We start from the raw sequence: 11872 nt of genomic DNA on the forward strand, positions 1-11872 counted from the left end.
CTCAGGATAAGTGGCAAACTTTCAAGTCCTGAATTAGAACTTTGTCATGTTTTTCTTTCTGTTTTCTCAACCCCTCTGGATGCAACTTTGGTCAGCTCCCTCCTCCCACTCTGTATCTGGCCAAGCTAAAATATTTGCTTTCTGAGAGTGAGCAAAGTTTACTCTGCATATATGGTTCCTTTTGCCTCCAAGATATTTCTTCCCTTACTCCACCACCTACAGACTTCCTATTCATACTTTTGTTCTCAATTTAGATGTCACCACTTCCTGCAAACCTCTCCTACCTCCTATCCACCTCTACATTAAACATTCTTCCTGTGTACTACCATTAAAACCCTGTATAAACTCATACAAGTGACATTTTGCAGGTTTTCTGTATCATATTGGTGTGTCTATTTCCCTCACTAAACTTCAAAATTCTACAGGAAAGGAATGATTGTAGCAAGATAATTATAGCACAGATTTTTAGCAAATAGTAATAACTTACTAATATCTGTACAATGAAGAATAAGTATGTTTATGATGACTTTTATTAATGATGAAGCAACTTAAAATCAATAGCTAATGGTAACAGATTATAAGAATTTAACACTTATGCTGAATGATGTGCGTTTTAAAGATACTCCATCCTCTCTTTAAGGTAGTTAGTATTATTCTTATTCCCATCTTATGGATGATAACAATGCCCAGAGAAGTAAAGTAATTGCATAAAATACATACGTAGTTAGTGGTGAAGCCAAGATTTGAATCTAGATCTCTCTATCCAGGGAACCCAAATTTTTACATGCCTGCATCATAGGAGGTATTCAATAAATACTGGCTTCCTTCCCACTGTCTTTATTCTCCAGCTGCTTTAACTCCCCTCTATCTTGAGCAGTTCAAAGATTGCATGCTAGAATAACCAAGTGCAGAGCAATTTTACCAATCCCTCCCCATCCCACACACACAAAAAGCCTCTTTTAGGTGGATGAACAAAAGTAATACCAGATTAATCAACTTAACATTGGTCAGTGATACAAACTTCCAGTTGCATGGCTGAAGCTCATCATTTATGAGACTGAAGAGAACTTGGATGGTGTATTTTATTGTGAAATCTGTAACAGGTAAACTCACAGGAAGAAAAGAAAACTTGTGGTTTTGACTTATTTGTTTTAATCAAAAGACTAGCAAAAAAAGCAGATACTTTTTTGATATACTGATATACCGAAATACTAAAATGGAAATGAATGTCATTTGATTTGTCTATGCTTTTGGGAATAGTTTGAGGAATACATTGGGAATACATTTCAATACATTGGGAATACAATGAAAGCAAAGATCTATGAGGACTGTGTGAGTAGACCACCTTCAGAATTCTACTAAGGCTTTGAGCCAGGCTCTTGCTACATAGTTGATAACCACAGTAGAGTTCCACCCTCTCAATTACTTTGCAGGTGGCACAGACTGTCACCCATGCCCAGGGACCCAAGAACAGTTTTTCTGGAATCTTGGAAAGGATTAGGATGCTTGTGAAGCCCAGTCATTGCTCCACAAAGTGGACCACACCACCTCATTTTCCTCTGATGCTTATTGAAGTTACATATGCATCAGGAGCTGGTTGGAGGATAAATCAAATAAAATTGTCCTTGGAGAGATCATACATATGCATTAACTAAGATGTTAAAAAAGACTTTGATAATAGAAAACCACCAGGTTGAATTGTAGATGAATTCGTGCACAGAAAGAATTCAGTCTTTTTTACCATCATTCACAAGAAAAGATTAAAACTAGAGCAAAAGTAAGTAATCTTAGCAGTTAATTACTTTCCCTTCACTAAAATACGTTATTTTCTGCATTCAAAACACATTTATGTTCTGTGATAATGCAATATTTTAAAAGGCTATATAAAAGGTAGTATTTGCAAATAAATAAAACCATAACTATTATCTTATACACATGACTATTAATATAAAAAAATGCAGCTAAACAAAAGCTCTGCATCAAAATTACAAAGGAAAAGAATGTGAGCGATAAGTTTAAGGTGGAAAGAATAGGAAAAGAAGATGGATTTGAGCTCCTGGAGAACACACATTTCATTTTCTTCATATCTATTCTAAGTTTAGCAAGGCACATAGTAGATGTTCAATAAATGCTGATTGGAATGAACTATTTGTTGAAGAAAACTGGGACTCACAGAAGGAAAGGAAGGTAGGTAACCCCAAAAGTCACTGTAAATCCTTTATATGAAAGGTCTACAGATCCAGTCATGCACATTTATGTATGGCCTATGCCTGTTTTTATGGTACCCTGTGGCCTAAAGTCTAAAATATTTATCTGGTTCTTTACTATCTGATTTTCAGTGTGAAGTAATCACTGATCACAAGTCACCATAACAAACATAATAATGGAAAAATTTGAAATATTGTGAGAATTGCCATGATATGACACCGTGACACAAAGTGAGCAGATGTTATTGGAAAAATGGCACCTATCGACTTGCTCCATGCATAGTTGCCACTAGCCTATTTGTAAACAAACAAGCAAACAAATAAAACTGCAATATCTCTGAAGTGTTATAAAGTAAAGACCAACACAATGGGGCATGCCCTTATTGTGAAGTTAAGAGACCAGCCATGATCTTTCATGTTTACACCTTCCCAGCAACTTCAGCCTGGCTTATAATACAGACCTCCTCTACGTTTAGAAAATACACATAGCAGGGCACCAGTTTGGCTCAGCTGGTTGAGCCTCTGATTCTTGATTTTGGCTCAGGTCAAGATCTCATGGTTCGTGAGTTCGAGTCCTGCATCAAGTTCCGTGCTGGTAGTACAGAGTCTACTTGGGATTCTCTCTCTTTATTCCTCCCTTTTTTGCATGCTCTCATGCAAAATAAATAAATAAAAAGAAAAGAAAATAGGCATTGCAAGGGGTTAGTGGTGTTCGATGTGAATGAGAAAAAACAATGAAAAGTAGACCATAATCATGTTAAAAAAAAACTCTGGACTTACACAGTTCTGAGTTTGAATCCTGGGCTCTAGTGTATGTGAGCCGTGAGATTTGGGGCAAATTATTTAACTTCTAAGTATCAATTTTTTCTTCCAGAAAACAGGAGTATAAATGTCTATTTCATAGCAATGTAAGGAGGATTAAATGAAATAACACATTTAGAGTGACCCACTGATAATGTGTTCAGTAAACAAGTTTTAGGGTTACTAACACCAGCTAATTATTTTTCAATGGTATGAAAATAGTGTTACTGTGTATGTATGTAAGGGTGTGTGTGTATGTGTGCTTGTGTATGTCTATGCATGTATGCATATATATGTATGTATGTATGTATGTATGTATATATGCATGTATGTACATGCGTATATATATATGAACATATGTGTGTGTAGTCTTTCCCTTTCCATGTTGCCTCCGAACCCTCAGTAACAATAACCCTCAGTAACAATAACAATATAGGACTGTCAAACTGGAGTCCAGGTGCTTTGTTACAAAATTCTCTTTTTTAGAGTTAACAAAACTAGTGTAGTTCCAATAAACAACAACAACAAAACAACAACAACAGAAAACATTAAATATCAAGACAAGAATTGGAATGGGGACTTGTCTATAAAACATAATAAAATCACTAAAATTAAAACAGTGTAGTACTGCAATAAGAATAAACAAATGGCTTACTGGCAGAGAAGAAAGTCCTGAAGTGTGTGCATTTGTGTGTGTGTGTATGTGTGTGTGTATTCAGATCCATAAGGAAAACTGCCATTCACTAAATGGATTGCCAACAATTGACTAGCAATTTGAAGAGAAAATGAAGTTATATCCCAACCTCATTACATACATATAACTCAATTCCCTATGGATTAAAGAGTTATTATTTTAATAATCGAAGTAACAAAAAGCATTAGAAGAAAATACAATATATCTTTATAGGAGACTATGGAAGACCTTCCTAGGCAAGTCACATCTTCCAGAATAGAAGAAGAAAAAGATGACAAGTTTGTTTGTATAAAAACTGAAGGCTTTTGTATGACTGCAAAAATTCCAAGTAAATTTAAAAGATAAAATATACAATGGAAGAATCTTGCTGCGATATGTACAGCACACAAAGGTTTAAGGTCAAGTATATATTTTAAAACTCTTACATAACAGTAAGTAAGTAAAAGAACATAAATAGCAGGTAAGAATACAAGTAACTTATAGAAGAACTACAGATGGCCAATACATATAAAATGTTACTCCCTTAATAGGAATCCAAAATTAGAATAGTTTTTAAAATTACATTTTCCCATGCATTAGCATATTAAGGTTTTTTTTTCTATTTTTAAGTCAAAAAATATCCACTGTGTTTCAAGGTGTGGTAAAAAAGGTCTTTTTTATAGTAACAGCACTAACAGACAACTATTTCCAAAGTGATACTAGGTAATGTTTCCTGTGTGTGTACGCATGTACACGTGTGTGTGTGTGTATACAATAAATATTAATATACACACACATAACACTACCTGGTACATGAAAATTACTTTGGAAGCATTTTGTGTGTGTATATACATGCATACATTTATATTTATTTGTAACATGGCCATATACATATATATTCTGAACGGCCTTATGAGTACTCTTCTAGTCCCATGTTGCAAATGATAAAATCAAGTCACAAGAAAACTAAATAATTTCCCAAGATCTCATAACTAACAAGGAGCCTTTTACCTTTACATTAACAGTTTGGAAAGAGTTCCAACTTTTCTACAGCCTTACCAACATTTTGTGTGTGTGTGTGTGTGTGTGTGTGTGTGTTATAACAGCCATCCCACCAGGTATGAAGTGATATCTCACTGTGGTTTTAATTGGCATTTCCCTGTAATTAGGGATTTTGAGCTCCTTTTCATATACTTACTGACTATACTTATTTGTATTTTTTTTAAGAACTATTCATTCAGTCCTTGGACCATTTTTTTTTTTTTTAATGTTTATTTATTTTTGGGACAGAGAGAGACAGAGCATGAACGGGGGAGGGGCAGAGAGAGAGGAAGACACAGAATCGGAAACAGGCTCCAGGCTCCGAGCCATCAGCCCAGAGCCCGACGCGGGGCTCGAACTCACGGACCGCGAGATCGTGACCTAAGCTGAAGTCGGACGTTTAACCAACTGCGCCACCCAGGCGCCCCCCTTGGACCATTTTTAATCAAATTTTTGTTTTGACTTTTGCTATTGAGTTGTAGGAATTCCTTTTATTGTTTTGGATATTAACCCCTTATCAAATATATGCTTTGCAAATACTTCTCCCATTTCATACGTTGCTTTTTCACTTTGCAGATTGTTTTCTTTGCTGTTCAAGGGCTGTTTTGTTTGATGTGGTCCTACATCTCTACTTCTCATTTGCTTTTGTTTGCATATCCATGAGATCATTATCGACACCACCATGATGAAGATTTTCCCCTACATTTTCTTCTAGGGTTTTAACAATTTCAGGTCTTATGTTTCCATTTCTAATTGGTTTTCCGTTGATTTTTATCTATGATGTAAGATAGGGTTCCAATAATTCCATTCTTTTGCCTTGGGATACAGACCTTTCCCCTATACCATTTGTGGAAGACTGTCATTTTCCCAGGTGTGTTCTTGGCATCCTTATCAAAGGTCAGTTGACTGTCTGTGAAGGAATTCACCTCCAGGTTCTCTGTTCTGTTCTACTGGTCTATTTGCATGTCTTTAGGCCAATTCCACACCATTTCAATTATTGTACCTTTGTAATACATTTTGAAATCAAGGAATATAATGCCTCCAGCTTTGTTCTTTTATCTCAAGATCACTTTGGCTATTGTGGGTGTTTTGTGATTCCAAATGAATTTTACTTTTTATTTTCTATTTCTGTAAAATATGCCATTGGGATTCTATAAAATATGCCATTATAATGGGAACAATATTAAATATGTAAATTAATTTGGGTAGTATATGTGCACAATTGAATATTGATAAGTCTTAAAAGAGAAAGAAACATACCGTTTGCAACAACATGGATGGACCTGGAAGACATACGAGGTGAAATAAATCAGTAACAGAAGGATAAACACTGTTTGATTCCTCTTGTATGACGCATCACAAAATCAAGCTTACAGAAGCAGACAACAGGGTTGCCAGGGCATGGTGGAGGAAGATAGGGAGAGTTGCTGTTCAATGGATATAAAGTTAGAATTACACAAAATGAGTAAGTTCTAGAGGGCTCATAGTTAACATAAGGTATTATGCATTAAAAACTTAAGAGGTGAGATCTCATGTCAAGTGTTCTTACCACAAAACAAACAAACAAACAAACAAACAAACAGGGACCCATGCAAACTTCTGGAGGCCATGGATATGTTTATTACCTTGATTGTAGTGAGAGTAACACTGGTATCTTTATATATCCAAACTCATCAAATTGTATATATTAATTATATGTAGTTTTTGCAAGCCAATTATATCTCAATACAGCTGACCAAAGAAAGTAGCTATGTGTGTGCATATACAAAATAGCAAAAAGAATAACAAAATTAAACATGAAATTAATAATTACAGATACCTCTGGAGAAGAGTGGGATTATAGGAGAGAGAAGAAAGGAAATTTCCCCATTTTTGATTATATGCTTCTTCTGTACTAATCTGTTACAAATAAAATATATTCATAAATAAACTATGAAACTTGAAATATATTTAAAGACACATACTATTTATCATTTCGTGGAGATCTTTCTTTAGAAATGAAGCAAGATAATTCAGTGGAGTTATCTTTTGTTTACACAGAATACCTGAAAAATTGATACAACTTAATACCACATACATTTACAAATGCCTAATTTCAGGTTTGAGATTAAATTCAAGGAGAAAAGACTCCTTGGCGTTCTTATTTGGATACCTCATATAACACATAAAACAATTTAGGTAATTCTTGCACAATACTTGAAGATTAAAGTAGCATTTCTCCAAATGTGTCTTCTCTACTTAAACTGAATTAAACTGCAGTATCTCTTTATTGAACTGGTCAAAATAGTGCCTACATTGTCTTTACTGGCCTTTGATGAGCTTACAATTTGATTTTGATTTCTGCCTGTAAGGAGTGTGATGGTTCCTCCTGTTTATACCCTGAATCTTATTCCACAGACTGCTAGAACAGAAAGAAATGTTAATCACTTCTCCTTCCAAGCCCCAAAATAGAACAGCTAACCTACAGGAACTGCTCTTTACCTCTAAACAACAAATTAATTCTCTCAGATCTTTTCTCCCAAGACACATACCTTAACATTGCACCTTGCTGAACTCTTGGAGGTTTTACAGAAAAATTATTGAACTCATGGACCAAATGGAGCTGCAGGAGTAAGGAAGTAACTAGTTACCTGTGTTCTCAAAGCACTCATCCTTGATCTGCTTCTGAGCCTGTGTTCCAATGCACATTTCATTTTCTTTAATGATGAAAACAGAAGCAAAAGAAAAAAAACAAAAAAAAAAACAAAACGCCTTGCTCTCAGCTCTTCTCCCAGTGACAGTCCAAAGTAAGTTTATTTTGCTTGGTATAAAATATCTTGCACAGAAAGCTGTACTCCGCAATTAAGCTCATCTTTAAGGTTTCTCAAAAACAACTCCTTGGCTCAGGTGAAGAAAGAACCTGGAACCTGTGCTCTTTAAACGAGCATCTTGACTCTCACAGTGAACATCCATACTAAAACAGCTTGTGAAGTCAAATAAACACATGTCCAGTTCCTCAGCTTACAAAAGGGAGCATAACAAGATCAGGGAGCTAGTCAGAGAATAGGTGCTGGAGTCAGTGTTTGAATTTTGTTTCTCTTGCTTTCCACTTCCTTGATTTTAGGCAGGTGCCTAAATACTGTTGTCTCAACTAAAATTAGGATTAAAAACATAGTACCAATTTCACAGACTTATCATGGGGATCAAATGAGATAATGTATGTGAAGCCTTTGGAACAACGGGGCACCTGGGTGGCTCAGTAGGTTAAGCCTCAGGCTCTTGATTTTGGCTCAGGTCATGATCTCCTGGTTCCTGAGTTCAAGCTCTGCACTGGGCTCTGTGCTGACATTGCAGAGCCTTCTTGGGATTCGCTCCCTCTCCCTTTCTTTCTGCCCCTCCCCCTGTCTCTTTCAACATAAATAAATAAACATTAAAAAAACCAGTACTTGGTACTCAATGACTGTTGGCTGTCAGGATTATTATCTATGCATTAGCATTTAACTTCTTCAAAGATTTCTAAAACAAGACTATTATCAGCTTAATTCTGTTTCCTCAAATTTCATATGTTGAAGTCCCAACCCCTCATAACTCAGAAAGTAACCATATTGGTAGATAGGGTCTTTAAAGAGGTAATCAAAGTTTAAATTAATGGGGTGTGGTTGCAATCCAATATGACTGGTGTCCTCATAAGAGAAAGACAGAAATGGCCATGTGAGGACACAGCAAGAAGGCCGCCATATACATGACAAGGAGAAAGACGTTAGGAGAAAGAAAACCTACTGACACTATGATCTTGATCTTCTAGCCTCCAGAACCATGAGAAAATAAATTTCTTTGTTTAAGCCACCCATCCCTCATAATGTGTGATGGCAGCCATAGCAAACTAAAATGAGGACACACTTGCTAATCTATTTCTATCTAATGGAAAGAAATGGACCCCCAAAAAGGGGCAATATATGCTTGTGGATGAAGGGGAGTGGAGAAGAGTAAATGGGTGTAGGCATTTTTGCCTTTTAAGAAAAAAATAATGACTAAGTAAGAGAAACCATGGGCCTTGACAATGAAAAAAAAAAGCTGATATAATACCACATTGTAATTGTTTTTACTTCACTAATTGTTTGGTTTTATAATTTAAAGACCACAAGAACCTTTACCACTTTACATGCATTTCACCACTTTTATTTTTCATACCTTTTACACCATTTCTTAGTTTCTATAATTATTTGAGAACTTCTTTACAAATTTTTTAATGTGATTGCTTTTTCAGTAACACTTTTGAAGCCTAGGATAATTTTTATTATACCCTCACATTTCAATGAAAGTTTAGCAGGATATAAAATTCTAAGTGAAAATCTTTTACTTTCAACTCCATTCTTGTTGCACAATGATGTAAATGTATTTAATGTCCTGGAGCTGTACAGTTAAAAATCATTACAATGCTCAATTTTATGTTATGTATATTTTGCTACAATAAAAATGTATTCTATTGCCTTTTTTTGTATTTAGTAATGTTCTTGAGAACTCTGATACCAATCTTTTTTTTTTTCAGAAAATATTTGGGTTTTTTGTTTGTTTGTTTGTTTGTTTGTTTTTCCCCCCTCTTTGAAGGGAGTGATTTTCTCTCTGTGAAATCTTTTGGAAATTTTTGTTCATTTTTGATATTCTTGAATTTTTATGATATGTCTAGTCTGCAGCTTTTTGTTTCTTTTTTTTAAGTAATTCAATATGTATTGTCAGTATGAGGTCTTTCATCTTTCTTTAATTTTGAAAAATTTATTTCCATTGCTTCAAATATTTTTTCTTCTTCCCCCTTTGTATTTTTCTCAATTTTGACACTTCTATCTTCCATATTTCATAGCTCCCATTTATATATTCCAGCTTTTCTTTTCTTGCTACATCTGGATAAATTCTTCAACCTAATCTTCCAGTTCAGGAATTCACTCTTCAGCTAAATCCATTCTTACATTGTTACTCTGTTGCATCCTTTACTTCAACTATTATATTTTCATTCCTATTATTTGCTTGCACTTGCTTTTTTAAAATCCCTTAACCTTTCAGAATCCCAATATCTTCCCCATCTCTCTAAGATAATTAATTACCTATCTTAGTTTAAATGATTGTTAATTTTATCAAAATTTGTACATATTATTCAACCTATTATTTCTCTTTTGGGTATCCAGTTTATTAGCTTGTAAACTCATGTTCTCTGTGAAGTATAGCTACCCTATTTAGTACTATGTATTGGGGAAGTGCCTATGTCCTATTGTAACATTCCTTGCCATTGTCAGTTCTGTTGAGTTTAAGAACAGGAGAGAGGGAAAACTTTAGGCCATGCACAAATGCACCACAGGGCCACTCCTGACCATAGGTTCTGTTGCCACAGTATTTGGCAACTCACCCAATCAGTAATTACTTTTAAACACTTAGGAAGAAGCAGGGTTAGGAGCATAGGAGCAAAAGTCTACATTATAATCTGTAAATCCTGGGGGGCTAAGGAGGAGGAAGAGTAGAGGAGTAAATGCTTGAGAACAATTGATGAGTAGCACCTATTTTTAACAAAGCTTCTCTCCAGGACATATGTGCCGATAGTATGTCAGGGCAACTGCAAATATTGCTCCTGCTTTCTTCCATGGAGTGGCAGACAACAATTTCCTCAGTGCTTTAAGGAAGAAAGGCAAGAGCAGAATTCTAGATATTTTTCCTTCCACCTGTTCCCAACACTGCACCAGCAGCATTCCTCCTAGGCTGCACTCACCTACCTCCCCCCAACACACACCAACTCAACCTGGTCTTCAGCCACCCCTATGGGGATTTCGTTCCTATAGCCCATGTTTTACTCTCTCACATCTATAATTTTTCCAAGTTGATTTCCATGGGGGAAGGAGCAATTGTCAGCAAGCCTTCCTAGTTTACTCTCCTAGCAAAAATTAAAATTTGTATATTCTAACTCTACATTTAACGTAACTACACAAAAATGAATATATGCTTTTGTTCATGCTTAGCATACATTATCACTAAACATACCTCTAGATCCAAATGTCTATATGCCCATACAGACATCTATTATATAAGTGGTATGCTAAATTCAATGCATATGTGCTAGTATCCCATTCTTTCAATATAAACATTTTCACTGACCAGGGAACACTTCTAGTCTTTTCTTCCCCAAAGCAAGAAAATCAAGCCCCAGTATAATAGGAAACAATTATATCTAAATAGAATTGTACAAATTCACAGAAAAATCAATAACAGGATTCAAGAGGCACAACTCTGCCTCCTTATAAAAATGACAAAAAAAATGGCTTTTTGCATACTGCAAACAAATGAAGAAATGTGAAACTGTAATGAATAAAACAGGATGAGATAAAAAAGGAATCCATAGGGCTTTCAATCAGAAAGTAAAAGTGTAAGCCTATGCAAATTACAGCAATTTAAAGATATTCTAGAGGTCACTCTTCATTGACATGGTAAATTTAATTTAAAGAATCAAATAATGCAGACTGTGTATGAAGTACCTGACTATAAAAGGTAATAATAACAATTCATTTTTTAACCGGCTTTACAGATCAATCAAGCAAACTGTAAAATGTTAATCTTCGAACTTGTAATATTTCTCAAATTATTTGATTCAGCATATAGATAAAAATCTTACTTATCACATTGCAGGAAGTTGGTTATTTTTTAATTAATTTATTTTCTCTTTGTTAACATTACTAGAAGAACTTCTATTTGGTAAAACTGAAACATGCCTTATTGTTTGACACCCTGTACCTGAAAATACCATGTTGTTTTGTTCTCCAACCATACCAACATTCTAGCCTGAGGGTATAAAACTAAAACTACTTACATCCCTCCTCACTCACAATGAAAGATTAAATAATTTAAAATAGAAAATCCTCATCTTGCTCTTTTTTAGCTATAAGGAGAGGGGGAAGGGAATAAGAATTATAAGCTCTAGATTATTCTTACATTAATGAGAAAAATTTATAAAACGATGCTTTCAAAATTTGGGGTAGTAATTTCTAGGGCTGTCATAAGAAATTACCACAAACTAGACTCTTAAATACAGAGAACAAATTGAGGTTTCATGGGGTGGGGAAATTGGGTGATGGGCATTGAGGGGGGTTGATGTGAGCACTGGGTGTTGTATGTAAGTGATGAATCATGGAAT

This window comes from Herpailurus yagouaroundi, unplaced genomic scaffold, assembly GCF_014898765.1.
Source record: "Herpailurus yagouaroundi ecotype Mexico unplaced genomic scaffold, PumYag 160, whole genome shotgun sequence".
NCBI lineage: Eukaryota > Metazoa > Chordata > Mammalia > Carnivora > Felidae > Herpailurus > Herpailurus yagouaroundi.